The sequence below is a fragment of the Simochromis diagramma genome, unplaced genomic scaffold (assembly GCF_900408965.1).
Source record: "Simochromis diagramma unplaced genomic scaffold, fSimDia1.1 OVJJ01000298.1, whole genome shotgun sequence".
Lineage (NCBI taxonomy): Eukaryota > Metazoa > Chordata > Actinopteri > Cichliformes > Cichlidae > Simochromis > Simochromis diagramma.
In genome coordinates this window covers 40975-57610 of record NW_024387102.1, presented here as the reverse complement: position 1 = coordinate 57610, position 16636 = coordinate 40975, and the positions used below count along the sequence as shown (strand labels likewise).

Sequence of the window (16636 nt, the reverse complement as noted above, 5' to 3'; positions counted from 1 at the left end):
TATATAAGTTGATTAAAGCAGACCTGTAGTCTCTCATCTGCCTGCATTCCTGTGTTTGTTCTGTTAGTCTGTTCTTAACATCATGTCCACTTCAAGCTCAATTCTGTCGTCATTATTTGAGTCCAGTTATTGTCTCGCTGCCTTCTGTGAGTTACTCAGCCTCTGTTTTGTGTGCTTTAAATCTCACTCCTGATCTCCACCTCATCCTGACAATTAGAGATCCTCAGCTAAGTCTCCACCTGCTTCACCTCTGCCACCACCAGCTTCTAGACTCTTCTCTGCTTTGGTGCTTCATCACAGTTTCACTGCCAAATAGTTCATTAATCAAACTTCAGTAAATCTTCACTTAAACTTGATTTAAATGATCTCTGTTTAAACATACAGATGACACCCTGCTCTTTAATTTTACTTATTAGGTTTTAGATCAGATTAAAATGTAGATCATAAAACAGCTTTGAGACTAGAAATTATGAAGAGCACACAGATAATCTATGGTTGACATGACCTCAACATCTTATAGAGAAATATTATATGTGGATTAAAAAATATATTTAACCATTTTCACTGCACATTACACTTGATGTGTCTGTTTACATTTTTATTTTGGTCTGTTTTACAAATATTACAAAATCTTTATTTTTTAATGTGCATTTATTAAACTCACAGAGTCAAAGAACATGTTTTCTCGGTACGTTTTTATTCTTTTAAGAGTTTGAAATATCAGCTTTACAACAGACACAAAAGGATGAAACTAGAGGAGATTGTTGCTCTGATTGTTGTCATTATGAGATGGAAACATGACTGTTTGATGCTTTTTTAAAAATCTGCAAACAAAAAGAAACAGAGAGAAAGAGGAAAAACAGCATGAAAGACTCAGTGATTGACATCAGGACTGGGAACACTGGTCTCTCCTCAGTATCTCTGAGACCAGAGACTGGGAGCCCTGGGTGGCCTCACAAGTCACAGAGCCCACCTTCCCCCACTGGTCTGCAGTGAGCGTCAGGGTGCTGCTCCAGCTGTAGAGGCCGTCATTCTGCAGCACTCCAGGAGTCCTGCTCTCCTCCCCTCTGATGCTGCTGCTGCCACTGCTGTCGCTCGTCTTCCAGGACAGACTCCAGTCTGAGGGGAAGCCCTTGTTGGCCACACACATGAGCGTGGCCTTCCCCTGCTCCAGCTCCTTGTTGGAGGGACCCAGCACCTTCAGGGCGGGGCGGGTATCACCTAGGAAACACCAATCAGCTTAGAGGACAGGAACCACAATTTGAATTTCTCCGTTAAGAAGTTTCTGTCAGGTGTTTTTTTCTGCTCCACCAGTCATTCACTCACACATTGTTTCACTTCCCTTTAAGAAACCTCTCATGCATATCAGCACAGAGAGAATCATCACACAGTTTGAGCTGAAATATGTTCAAACTACACTGGAAATAAAAGAAGCAGATGTGGAAACATTTACAGCAGAAGTTTGGCTTTAAAATGATTAGAAGTCTAAATCATGGACGACTGAAGAAATGAGTGGACACAAGCACAGAGCAGCTACTCATTCATATAGATTTGAAATGTTATTGAACAGCTCACATGATTTCAAACTAAATCTGAAACATCTGACACGATAAAAACATCAGAAAGCAAACTTTAACTCATCCAAACAGCAGCTGATGTGGTGGAAATTTACAAACTAATCATAAGATGATGAAGTTTACTCTTGTCTACATATATTTTACTGTGACAGAAATGTAGATTCAACAAGAGAAACTCGCAGAGCTCATCTGAATTAGTCCAGTAAAAAGGACAAACATCAAACACTAAATTATTTTAAATAAAAAAAATACTTTTGTCTCATCTAAGCAGCCTAACAAATAATTATTAAATAAAATGATACAATATTTAATAATAAACACAGTTTAATTAACTTACTTCCAACATCCAGTCTGGTTCCTCCACCGAACGTGTACCACAGTGATACAAACTGATTGAGGCGCCGTACAAAAACCTCTGACTGTAGAGAGACACGGCTCTCTGACTCTGAAACAAACAAACTCACCAATATGAATTCTTTAAATCATAATTTCATGACATATTATTATTATAATTATGAAATAAAAATGAATGAAACACAATAAAACAATTTTCCAAAAATGTAATTTGCATTTATTTTAGAGTTTTTATCCAGTTTTGGTCCTCAGTAACCAAAAGGTTATGGCTGTGATATATTGTGTATTTTAGAGTTTGAAAAAATCTAAAATAGTGCTGTCAGCGTTAATCTTGTTAAAATGACGTTAACGCCATAACCACATTAAGATCAAACCTGCACCATTCTTTTGGTCCACTGCAGTGTAGCAGTCAAAAGAAAAGTGAAGTGGCCACAAATGGCCAGGATAGAGCCCAGAGGGTTAATGCATAAAATGTATAAAAATATTATTGATTACAGGGTAATACATTAATGTTAATAGCAACTGTAAGCTTTTTACTTTGAAGTAAGAAGTATAAACAATGCTGTTACTGCCACGGGACCGAGTGGTCTGTACTGAACTGAACTCAGGCGCAGAAACCCAGAGCAGAGACAGCAGATGGTTTAACAATATTTTATTAGGCCTAAGCGCTCCAAATGTAGCAAGGACAAAAAAAACCTAACCCTGCAATTCTGGCTTGGAGGCAGAATAAACAGAGAAAAACAGATAAACACCATATACACATTTAAGTTCAGGTTTTAGCAGAAATAACACGTTACAGTTAGCATGTAAGAGATTTGGGAGAAAATTCTTTACAAAAACATCATTTACCAGACACTTTTATTAGTGACATACGTATCTATTGACATATAACAGACAATTTAGCAAAGGCTAACTAACATCTGGGCAATAAAAAACAGAGCAGAATGTAAGTTTGTCTTTGTGACAAACGCTACAATGTTGATGCAGGTGGAATGAGAGACATAGATAAAGTGCAATATGCAGTAAAGGGAACAATGTGCACTGATGTCAGATAGAGAAAAGTAGTGAAGTGAATTTGTTTAATAACAAGCAAAAATCAAATACGTTTGAAACTGACCACTAAAAGCTAACCAGAGGTGTCAAAAGTACACACATTGCAAGTTTAGATACCTCGGGGGTCTGACCGTTGTTGTAACGCTAACAAAGTGCCAACATAATCAGTGTAAGCAAACTAGATGATTCCTAGAATTATATAATAATTAACGGCGAATTTACACATGACAGACTCTGTCCCAACCTTTACAATCCACTTGCAAGGTTTCCACAGACGATGATCCATGCAGGAACGCATTTCCGCCTACTGTAGAGATCACGTGTTTCCGGTTAGTGTGGAGGTCGCAATATGGCGCTCCCCAGTGGCTGCAGCCCTTCTCTGTGCATGGGGCTGCACGCCGCTAACACGTTAACGATCTAACTGCGCTAATGCGTTGACGCCGTGCAGCCAACGCACGGGGCGATCTGCGTTAACTCGCTAAGAGAGATTTGTGGTGTTAATGCAGTTGTGGCTTCAACGTCATTTTAACAAAATTAACGCTAACAGCACTACTCTAAACATTAAAATGTACTTTTAACCTACATTCACTAAACTTCAAACTGCATCAAAAAACTATTTTGTGTGTACTCCCACACACAGGTTACAAACGATAAGGAGCAGTTATTACACACTACATCACAAAACCTGTTCAGGGCATGAAACTCAAGTCTGTCCAGTGTCACAGGTTGTCCTGTTATTCTACAAAACATATACAAATGTGAAGTTAAAACAGAGATGAATGATTCTGAGCTGTGGTCAGGTTTGACTTTTGCATCCTGTGGTCAGCATCGTACATCATTGTGAATCACTGAAAGTGTGTTTCACTGAGTGAGTTTTCTAAAAATCTAAAGTAAGTTTTACAAATTGAACCTTTCCTCTGAATATTTTTTAAATGTCCTTCACTTTTGAGGCCCTGTTTACATGTGCAGGCGTCTTTTGGAAAACAGACTTTTCTATTTATTCTGTCCTGCTTACATGTTAACAGCACTTTAGTCCAAGACAATCCAATACAAAAAGCACATGGCCCAAAAATCAAAAGAATGATAATCAATGAAGTTTCAATGAAGCTCCAGAGGACGACCCGGAGGTCGGCAACACAATAGCCCACGATCAAATAGTTGTGGGGAGGCCTGTGGTGGCGAACTGCATACAAAGCGGTGACGTCGTTGGTGAGGCCATGGCAGAAAAGCCCCCAGTGGCTTGGCTACACACACTCTGCGCAGGTGCATAGCATTGGCTTGGCAGGCGTCAGGCACGCTGAATGTCACGGCAGCATGAGAGCCACGAATAGTGGAGCTGCTGGCGACGGATTCGTAACTGAGACGAAGCTGAACCAGCAAGCGCGTGGACTGCAGGTTTCAGCAAAAACGAGCCTTTATTTGGGTTGAGGGCTGAACCAAAAATGAAAACTATGAAAAAACTATGAGAACTGTGACAACGGTGACAATTGTGGTGGGTATAACAGACGACCTGACAATGACATTGGCAGGGCTCGTGGGATGAGCCGTGTGGAATTTAATGAGGACCCAAGATGCAGGCAGCTGAGATGCAGGGGAGTTTTTATAGAGAAGGTGGAGGTACAAAACAGAAACGGCAGAGGAGTGGAGGAAACTAAACAAAACCTAAACTGGAAAAAACTAAGAAAGCAAACCTGAAGCGCTAACCAACACGGAGAAGTGGGAGCAGGCAGGCACAGAACAAAACCCTAACAAATGGAAAACCTTAACAAAATATATAACAGAATAAACAAAGAACATAGAATAATATAAATACACACAAAACACAGAGTCGTCAGACTCAGGACCATGACAGACATACAGAAAACACACCGACTTAAATACATACGGCGGACGAAAGCGAAAGCATTTGCCAAGAATGTTTTCATTAATCAAGTGTATGAAAAAAATACACACAGGTCCTTTTCTGTCACCATGGGTACCTACGCCTCCTCCATTGCCCCTGTTACCTCTGGTGTCCCCCAGGGGTCTGTGCTGGGTCCCATGCTGTTCTCTTTATACTTGTTACCCTTGGGCCGAATCTTTGATAAATACAATATTTCCACTTTTATGCGGATGACATTCAAATCTATTTTGAACTAGCTGAGGATGTCATGTTGTCGTTGCAACATTTCTCCGATTGTATGAATGAAGTTAAAATCTGGCTACTGAGCAATTCCTTCATTCAAAATGATAAGAAGACTGAAATTCTAATCTTTGATGCTCCCTTCTCTCGGGCTGAACTAATTGGTATTTTTGGGCCCTTTGCTGACTCCCTTTATGACACTGTGAGGAACCTGGGTGTTGTCTTGGACAGTTCCTTCAAGTTGGACAAACATGTGTCCTCTGTAGTTAAATCGAGTTTCAATCAACTACGTCTAATCTCTAAGGCCAAGCCCTACTTACCACATAAAGACCTGGAGAAACTTATCCATGCCTTTGTTACATCAAGATTAGATTACTGTAATTCCCTTTACACTGGTCTCCATTCTGCCGTTGTTCACAAACTGCAGCTCGTTCAAAATGCGGCTGCGCGTCTTTTAACTGGAACTGGCAGGTTTGAGTCTATTACTCCAGTTCTTTCCGACCTGCACTGGCTCCCTATTAAACTTTGTATTGATTTTAAAATCTTATTGCTCACTTTTAAAATCATAAATAGCACTGCGCCCAGCTATCTTACGGATCTCCTCAGCTTTTATACCCCTGGGAGAGCGCTTAGATCAGCAGGCCAAATGCTCCTGGTGCGACCTAGATCTCGGCTCAAGACCAGAGGTGACCGCGCATTCGCTGCTGTCACACCCTACCTCTGGAATAACCTCCCTCTAGCTATTCGGGCGTTTGATTCAATTCAATCTTTTGAATCTCGATTAAAAACGTATTTGTTTAGCCTTGCTTTCCCCGCCTTCTACAGCCCGCATTTTTGGTGTACTGTAAGTTATCTTTTTCGCTTTATTAATATTTATAATGTTTTAACCTTCAGCCTTTTGGGTTGTGCCTACTACGCCTGGTGTATTATTGGTTAGTTATGTCACCCGGCTGTTAGTATATTTTATTTGTATTTTGTATTTTGTATTTTGTGTTTTGTATTTGTATTTATTATTGCTCTAACTCGTTCTGTGAAGCACTTTGGCATACCTGTGTTTTTTTAAAATGTGCTATATAAATAAAATTGTATTGTATTGTATTGTATACAGGAGGTGATATGGGGAAGTGGGAACAAGTGGGGAAACAGCTGACTGACATTAACATAATGACGGGACAGGAGAAGTGAACCTAATACAACGAACAAAGAACACAAGACTCAAAATTAAAATAAAACAAAAATAAAACAGGGAACACAGCCAAAAAATACAATAAACAACAAAAAAACACTAAAATACACAAAACACTGGGTCTCAGACCCAGTACCATGACAGCGATACCCTAATCCCATGGGGCATGTGGTCGTCTGCGCACCCACTGAGCTTAAACTGGCACCCTGCACAGTCCAGACTGGTCAACACTTAGTATTATATTACAATGTAGGGCTCAGGTTTGCTCTTGAAATATTTTCTTGTCTTCTCCTTCAGCTGAGATGTTTTTTTTAAGAGGATTGCAGAAAATGTCCTATTTAAAAACATACCTATGTATGATTGTAACCTAAGACACGAGGTTACAATCATACATTCACTCAAAAATATAATTATACAAAATCTGAAATATCTTTCCAACTAATAATAAAATCAGTTGATTCACCACCAGATCAAGATAAAAAGAATTGAATTTTTCATAGAAGGAGGAAGAAATGTTCTTTTTGAAATAATTTACAGTGAACATCATCAACAGCATCATCAGATGGATCCCACTCCCTGTTGCAGTCATTTCCATAGAGAGGCACTTTGCATCAGCAGCACCATGCTCCCAGTGCTCTGGGAGAGTTTATAGTCCTGAGAGTTGAACACTGGATGACTGACAGCTGTCCTTCATCACAACAGAAGCCACAGAAATCCTCCTCATCAAAAACATGACTTTGATCTGCGTCCTCATCTGGACTCTCCTCTGCTGCTGCTTCACAGGTAAAGTCCAGAGAATCAAACTCCTCTCCTCTATCAACATCTGTCCCTCTGAAATGAAGCCCACAAAACCATGAAGCTGCTTTATGTTTTTGTCTCTGTATCCTCAGAGTCCAGAGGACAATATACAGTGACTCAGCCTGGAGCAGTGAGCTCTGCTGTGGGAGGATCTGTGAGCATCAAGTGTAGGACCAGTCAGCGTGTAGATAGTGGGAACCGTTTAGCCTGGTACCAACAGAAAGATGGAGGAGTTCCTAAACTGCTCATTTATATTGCTAGCAATCGATATTCAGGGATTCCAGCTCGTTTTACAGGCAGTGGATCAAACTCTGACTTCACTCTGACCATCAGTGGAGTCCAGGCTGAAGATGCAGCAGTTTATTACTGTCAGAGTTTTCACTATCCTGGCAGTCAGCGTGTGTTCACACAGTGAAAAACAGTCGTACAAAAACCTCCCTCAGTCAGACTGAACAGAAACTGAAGTGACTGCTGCAGCTGGAAGATACTGCAGAGACTGATACAGTTCACTGAGGACACACACACACACACACACACACACACACACACACACACACACACACACACACACACACGCTGAGGTGACACTAAAACATGTTTAAAATGAATGATTCGAGGAAATTTCTCTGCATCAGTTTCTCAGCATCCATCTCTGTCCCATCATGATCCCACATTTTATCTCATTTCCAAAAATATCAACATGAACTGAGCTGTGACACCTAATGAGAAAATGTTCAGTTCTTCACCTGAACTTCACACACGTCTCAGCTACTCACACTTAAAAATGACCCACATGAAGACAAAGATCAGCATCAGAATCCTTCACAGTCAGCAACACAAAAACATAAGACGACGCTCAAAATGTCCTTTTATAATATTTATATTTATGGAAAAGAAAATCTCAGTGTCAACCAGAATCATAAAGAAGCTAAAGTTTCCTCCTGTATGTTTAATAATTATTGAACATATTGTTCACTGTCAAAACTTCTAAACCTTATACAAGGACACACACAGATACAAACAACACAGATAACAAAAATACAAACAGCCGAACCTTTCAGTTTCCAGTCAGGACACAGTGTCACACATTTTTTTATTTCTTGTCCATATTGACTGTAAGGTTTTATATTTTGTCCTAAAAGAGAAAAATAAAAACATTCTTTATAGATCACAGTCCAGCTGAAAGTATCCACATGATTAGCCTCATATTACACCCTTGAAACACTAATATTGAACCTTTAAACAGTCAGTGCAAAGAACTCATGAATGTTGGTAAATATGAAGGTGATGATCCAGTTTATTGCATTGTTGCATTGTCCCTTTGCAATGACGGCTCATCGCTCGTGCTGCATTACAATGTAGATTCGACCAGTCGGCCCCAGTACAGGAAGTCTGGCTTGAGGAGACTCGCCCAGCTCTAAATGCTGGTCCTCTGAATGTCCACCCTGCTTCCACTGAAGGCGTGAACATACAGAGATGTTCTCTACCCATCACAGGAAACTAGAGGCAGAACTATGAGGCTCCAGAATGTGTTGTTGTTGTCATCAAGCATGAACTTGTTCTGTATCCTCAAGAGTCCAGAATGATTGAAATATTCTTAAAGAAACATGAAGAGCTTCACAACACTCACATTGCTGTAAACACATGTTAATATATAAACTTCAGACACAGAAACATGTGAGAAAAAGCAGCAAACAGGTGCCTTGTCTTTGTCCTGGTAGGACTTTATGTGGTTTTATGTGATGACTTCTTCATTCTTCCCCCTACATGTAGGCAGGACTATACAGCATGACAGATATGGGAACACTTACTGAAACATTTTTCTCTGAGATCATTTAAAGTCTGGATCATACATGAGACTGAAGGAATCAGAGGAAACAAGTACTACAGCTACTCACTGCTATAAAATATATTTCATGTACTTTTCAATCATGACCAGAATAAATCTGAAGCAATAACTGACTAAATACAAATATGAGAGAGTTTATATATTTACAAATTAAAAGTTGTAATCTTTATTACAGAAAAAAATCAGTTTGACATAAATGTAGAGAAAACAGCTGATGTGAGAGAGTCTCCCTGGTATACGAGGAATGAAGGGATGGAAATTATTTTTCCCAAACATATTCCCTCATTTGATGTGACCAAAAAAGTGAGTGAACTTTCTTCAGAATTCAGAAAAATGCATGAAACCACATATTTACTTTGTTTTTGTTGTTTTTAATAATTACTTTGCTTCAAGGAAAATTACCTTCAGTCAAACTACAAATGAAAACCACAAACACTTACAGTCACCAACAACTTTACAGATACAGTTTGGCGTGTTTGATTTCATAATGTCTCACTGAACATCCAGAAATATCAGTTTGTCCTCATTTCTGTCTGGTGGTTCACGTCTTTTCCACGTCCATGCAGGATGTTTCACATGTTCATAGTGTCAGTCTGTCCTTCTTTCACACTGTCAGGCTGCACACTGTGAGTCAGGCCTGTGATAAAGAGATTAACAGAAAATGTTAAAACTGGGAAGTTTAGTAAATGTTACTAACCTGTAGCACCTGCACGTGTTTGTAGATTACACAGCTGCATCATCCATTCTCTATTTCCTGTTTGCGTTGCACTTTAACAAGTTTCACTACCCCTGCATGGTGAATTAACGAGTGTTTGCAGACAAGTCAGCGACTGCAGTGATCTGCTAGAAACCAAACCGCCGTCATTGCAACCGATTTGAGCCAGCAGTAAGAGTTTGTTGGCTCTGACTACAACCAGGTGGAGCAACAAACTCCAGCAACACCAACTGGTCAACGGAAACTTATTTTCCCCTCGTGACTGGAGGTTGACGGGGGGACACTCGGCCTGTGTGACTGAAGGCTGAGGATCCACAAAAGGTTACAAAATACAGCAGATTCATTTGTTTCTTTAATACTTGTAAATTCTGATTCTGGTATAAGAGATTTCTTTAATATTGTAATTATGTTAATTATTAAATGTCTGTTCACACTAAAAGAAATGATCTTGATATTTAGAAAACAGGTTGTTCTTCCTGTAACCTCGGCCTGTTGGTAGTTTAATTCTGCAGTGGGTCACATTCATAAGTTATTTAGTCCCAACTATCAGTTGAATTATTGATCTCAGTATTACTACACATGATTATTGGAGGTACAAGTGATGAATGCAGAAATGAACTTTTTTATTAATAAAAAAACAAGGATCAATGAAGGAATGATAAATGGAAAGATGTGAAAAGTCATGAATGCAATCAGAAAAATGAATTTTCTGAAGAAAAAAGTGTCTGTCCTCAGTTCCAGCAGGTCACCAACGGAGGAAGAAAAAGGACCATCTCTTATAAGATTGAAACAATCTGGAGTGATCAGTTCAGTAATTCTTCAAGGTTATTTGATATGATCATAGATTTTAATGCATCGTGTTATCCAGTCTTCTTAATTGTCACAGCCTGGGTCTGGGGACCAAGGGCTCGTGTGTATTTTGTTTCCCTCGGGCCGGCGATCCTCGCGGGTCGCCCGGCCCAGGAGTCTTGATAAAGTAATATGTTCTGTTGGTAGTGTTGGTTGTGCTCTTTCTCCTTTCTTTCTCCTTGTGTGTTTATGTTTGTTTGCACTCCCGGATGTTTGGGTCGCCGGAGGGATCGCGACCCGGAAGTGTTCCTGCGCTGGAGGCAGCCACACCTGCCGCTCGTTACCGGCAGCCGGCTGCAGCAGATTACGCTCGTTGGGAGTTCAACATTTAAGAGTGTGGATCCAGTCGGTGTGGGATTCTTAACGTCAAAACCTGTTGAATACAACTGTAGACAAGCTAGTGTGAATGACCTCGCTACTGTGGATCCCGGCTGAGCTGTGTTGTCTGTGCGCCACCAGGAATCGGGAGCGGAGTCCCAGATTGGAATTGAGGATTTTTGGAGTTGTCACCTTTCACCATTTATGGACACTTGCACTGTGTGGCGATTCAGCGAGAATCACACGAGAGCCACAGTGCTGAATTCTGGACATTATTGTGGTTTTTTCCCTCACTGTTCACCTGCACCCGAGTCCTGCATTTGGGTCCTCCTGTTCCACAACTCCACATCTGCCATCGCAGTCCGTGACATTGATGGGATGTTAAAAACACATCATGTATTCATATTACTTATTGGGGAAACAATAAGTGTGCGTCTGAGCTGGTTGGAGGGTAGAAAACTAGATTAGAGGCAGATTAGAAACTAGAAAGGATTGGGGTTGTGAAATTAATTTTTTAATCACCTCTGTAAATCCTTCCCCTCACATTCGTCTGGAATAATCAGGCCCCATCTTATCTGAATGAACCCATAGCATCATATCACCCTATTAGAGCACTTCACTCTCGCTCTGCCGGCCTACTTGTTGTTCCTAGAGTATTTAAACGTAGAATGGGAGGCAGAGCCTTCAGTGTTCAGGCCTCTCTTCTGTGGAACCAGCTTCCAGTTTGGATTCAGGAGACAGACACTATCTCTACTTTCAAGATTAGGCTTCAAACTTTCCTTTTTGCTAAAGCATATAGTTAGTGCTGGATCAGGCTGCTGGGGGATTCCCACCTTTAGTCCCCTTTGACTCACTATGTGTTTAAACACCTCTCTGTATTTAATCATTCGTTATTATTAATCTCTGTCTCTCTTCCACAGTCTGTTTTTTCATGTATTTATATCTATTTTTATAATTACATACTAAGTAATTTTTTAAAATGCTGGATTTAGCACTTACTAATATCTTACTAATGCTTTTTACTGTGTCAATATTAAGTGTTACAAATACATTGATGTTAGAACTGTGTCTTCTGTTCTGTTGTTCATTATGTTTTCTGAATAATTTCAGCTTTTCTCAGGAGAAGAAATCAAAACTATTTCTCTCCACTAGATGTCATGAATTCTTCATTATTCAGTCTCACTGAGGGAAGCTTTGTAAGCTCAGGACAGCTGCAGCTGACTGACTCTGTGTGTTTGCATATGTGTCCTGCCTCTCTGCTCACAGCCTGTTAAGAGGCCAGTGTTGATCAGTGGCTGTCCAGGCCTTTCAGAGCCACTCACACACCAGCAGCACAATGATGATGTCACTGACTCTACTGCTGGCCACCCTGGGGCTCCTTGTTCAGGGTGAGACTCTCTGTGAAAACTTTGCTTCAGCATGCAGCCAGGTTCACCACAATGATGTTCTGCTATGATGGAGAAACTCTGAAACCAGCAGCACTGACCTTCTTCCATCTGTTCTCCATGTTAGAGAAATGATCCTCGAATGTTGGATGTTCATCATCTCGATAACTTTTCTCCACTTTTTCATGTTTTCAGGTTCATCAGGAGAAAAGTCCTGACTCAGACTCCTACAGCTCAGTCTGTTGTTCTTGGACAGACTGTCTCTGTCAGATGTAAAGCCAGTTCAAGTGTTGGCTCATGCCTCCACTGGTACCTTCAAAAGGACGGAGAATCTGTACTTTACCATGTACTTTAATTATGTCACTGAATCTCTTTATTAATATAGTTTTAATGTGATGATCAGAATCAAATGCAGGACAAAGAACTGCTTCAGGATGAGAAATTATGAAGAGCAGCTGGTTCATCGACCGCTGACGTGACCCAAACAGCTCGACTCACATTAGATGTGGACATAAGAACACATTCACCTTTTTACTACACCTGATGTTTAACAATCTGCCCTGTTGGAACTTTTCATGGTTTTCTTCCTCCTTTTGCTTCCATCTGTCCTTTTGGGAGGAGCTACATCCCCTTTATTAAAAGCTTTATTAAAAGACCAGCAGCAGCCTTGTGGCATCTCATCTCATCCTCTCATTCTTTGAGCCATAAATTTAGGGACTAGAACAGGATCAACAGATGTTAACATTTTAAAGCATTTTTTATACTTTTTTAAATTTTGTGATCATTTTGGCTGTGTTATAACTTGTGACATGGATTTTTGCAGGAAATCTTCTTTTTGCCTCTCCGTGAATCGCTACCTTATCGTGGTGGAGGGGTTTGTGTGTCCCTGGGATCCCAGGGGCTATGTTGTCTGGGGGCTTTTGCCCCCTGGTAGGGTCTCCCATGGCAAATTGGTCCTGGGTGAGGGACCAGACAAAGAGCGATTCAGAAGACCCTTATGAAGAGAACATTGAGGGAACAGTTACCCTGCCCGGGATAGGGTTACCGGGGCCCCGCCCTGGAGCCAGGCCCGGGGAGGGTGCCCAAGGGCGAGCGTCTGGTGGCCGGGCCTTAGTCCATGGGGCCCGGCCGGGCACAGCCCGAAGAGGAGACATGGGCCCATCCTCCCGCAGGCCCACCACCCTCAGGAGGTGCCATAGGGGACGGGTGCATTGTGCGCCGGGTGGCGGCCAGGAGCGGAGGCCCTGGCGGACTGACCCCCGGCTGCCAAGACTGGCAATAGGACATGGAATGTCACCTCTCTGGTGGGGAAGGAGCCTGAGTTAGTGCGTGAGGTTGAGAGGTACTGGCTAGATATAGTCGGGCTCACCTCTACGCATGGCTTGAGCTCTGGAACCAGTCTCCTGGAGAGGGGGCTGGACTCTGTCTCAGTCTTCAGTTGCCCCTGGTGAGAGGCGGCGGGCTGGGGTCAAGGTCAAGGTCAAATTTATTTATATAGCACATTTCAAACAGCCGATGCTGCACAAAGTGCTTAACAATATAAAAATGGTATTAAAAAGCAACAATGTAATACAATAATAACAGTAAAAAACAATAAAAGGACAGTAAAAGAATTTAAAAAATAACTAAACTAATTCAAATAAGACCAAAATGCTTGGGTCATAGTGTGTTAAAAGCCAGGGCATAGAAATGTGTCTTTAGTAAAGATTTAAATTGCTCAAGTGTTTGTGCAGATCTAATATTTAAGGGGGACTATTCCAAAGTCTGGGACCTGCCACAGAGAAGGATCTATCACCACGGGATTTGAGGTTAGTCCGTGGGATGGACAACATTAGTTTTGAGCTAGACCTCGTGGTTTTTCCTGGAGCATAGGCAGAGAGGAGCTCAGACAGGTAAGGAGGGGCTCGGGCATTAAGTGACTTCAAAACAAAAAGTAGAAGTTTAAATTGGATCCTGTAGGAGACAGGAAGCCAGTGTAAAGAAGCTAAAACTGGGGTTATATGCTCTCTCCAGTTTGGTACCAGTTAGCAGGCGAGCAGCAGCATTTGAACCATCTGAAGACGATGGATGGTGGCCTGATCTAGACCATAATACAATGAATTGCAGTAGTCCAATCTGCAAGTAAGAAAAGGTGAATAACACGCTCAAAGACGTTAGCCGGAAGGTATGGCTTTACCTTGGCTAGCTGTCTTAACGGAAAAAAAGCAGGACTGAACTACTGCACTCACCTGCTTATTCAATTTAAAAGAACCATCAATGTAGACACCGAGGTTTTTTACATGTGTTTACAATACGAGGAAAGGGTGCCCAGAGTGCTGTCGATATGATTAAAGTTGCCAAAAATGACAACCTCAGTTTTATTTTCATTTAGCTTTAAAAAAATGTAATGACAAGCCACTGTTGTCATCGTCAAGGCAGCGTAATAAGAGCTGCGGATGGTCTGACCCTGCTTTTAAGGTAGATAAATCTGCAAATCATCAGCAAAACAATGAAATGAAATGCTGTACCGCGAGAAGATGGAGCCCAATGGCAACAAATAGAGTGCGAACAGGGCAGGACCCAAAATAAAGCCTTAAGGTAAGAGGGGTAATTTAAGAGGGGCTATTTTGGAGTTGTGGGGGCCCATATTGACATAAAAATACCTTTCTGACAAATAGGAACGAAACCACTGTAGGGCAGATCCTTTTAGGCCAGCATGAAATTCTAGCCGTGATAACAGGATGTCATGGTCGACCGTGTCAAAAGCTGCTGACATATCTAACATCAAAAGGGCAGCAGGGCTGCCAGAGTCCAGAGTTAAAAGAACATCGTTAAAAACCCTTAAAAGTGCCGTCTCAGTGCTATGTAGTGATTTAAAACCAGATTGAAATTTATCAGAGATCATATTAAAATCAAGGTGTGCCTGCAACTGTAGGTAGACCACTTTCTCCAAGACTTTAGATAGAAAAGGAAGCTTTGAGATAGGCCTGTAGTTGGACAGAACAGCTGGGTCCAGGTTTTGTTTTTTAAGAAGAGGCTGAACTACAGCTTGTAGCATGATGGGACGCAGCCTGTAGCAATCTCAGGATAAAAGGCCCAACAGCATTAAAAGTGCTTTTAAGCAAGCTTGGAGGGAGACAATCAGAGGGGCAGTGTGATGATCTTAGGTTACTAACTATCGCGGTCAAGTCCTTAAGGGAGACGGGATCAAACTGGCTCTAAGACAGCTGAGCACACAGGAGAAGGACTCTGATCTGAGGCAGCAGACAACGAGACAAGGGCCCTGAATCGATAGGATTCTTGTCATTAAAAAATGCTAAAAAATCATCGCACATACTTGGTGAAGAAAGTGACTCCAGCATTAGCACGTAAACTAAGAAAGCGATTAAGAACGTTAAAAAGTACCTGAGGCCTGTGACTGTTTACTGACACTAAGTTTGAGACAAACTGTGTCTTTGCAGTTTTTACAGCTTCTTGGTAAGCAGAAAGACGAGTCCTTAAAATCGTAGGGAAACATTGCAATCTGTCCTTTTTCCATCTCCTTTCAGCGCGTCTGTAGTCACGTCTGAGGGAGCGTGTATGTTCATATCAACCACGGCTCTGATAAATGCTTAGCGCGCACAGTCCTGAGCGGAGCAATAGAGTCCAAGATATCAGTGCAGGTAGAATGAAGATATGTCCGAAAGGTCCTCAACACTTTTACAGTTGGAGTTCATTATTCCAGAGTCCATAAAGGCAGCAGAAAAACGCGGGGCGCTGTTAGTAATTAAAGCGCTTGCTTTTTGCGCACTGGGACGTAACGCTTATCCAATCGAGCAGCGCAGTGGTTTAGAGTGAACAACACAGGAAGCTGATCGGAGATGCGCAACTCGGATATTTCCGTGATGCACACATCCAACCCGTGGGGGAGCACCAAGTCCAGTGTGTGACCTTTTTCATGCGTGGGACCAGTAACCCACTGGGTCAAGTTAAAAGAGCAATAATATTTAAAAAGTCCTTGACCAACAGTTTAGAGTCACAGCAGACATGGATGCTAAAATCACCAAGGATTAAAAAACTGTCAAATTTAAGAACGATTCCAGCCATAAAACCTTAAAACTCTTTGATAAACCTTGTTAAGCTTGGTAGGGCGATATATGAGGGCACACAGCAAAGGCGCAGCAGAATTCAGGTGTAACTCAAACAGCTGGAGTTCAAAACTAGAGCAACTTTAATAAATTTTCAGTGACCCTTCACACTAAGAGGACAACTGGTTCCAAGTCAATGCAGCAAACTGACTCACAACAAAAGAGTCAGATGATTTCCATAGAGAGGCACTTTGCATCAGCAGCACCATGCTCCAGTGCTCTGGGAGAGTTTATAGTCCTGAGAGTTGAACACTGGATGACTGACAGCTGTCCTTCATCACAACAGAAGCGCACGAGAAATCCGCCCAACTGCATGCAAAACAT

The 16636-nt window shown here is 41.5% G+C and overlaps 1 pseudogene and 1 gene segment (V, D, J or C); one reads left to right on the top strand and one right to left on the bottom strand.

The window, feature by feature from the left end:
• Positions 1-16636, top strand: part of LOC120743056 — a 110661-nt gene that overhangs the window by 76354 nt on the left and 17671 nt on the right.
• Positions 678-16636, bottom strand: part of LOC120743057 — a 36369-nt pseudogene continuing 20410 nt past the window's right edge.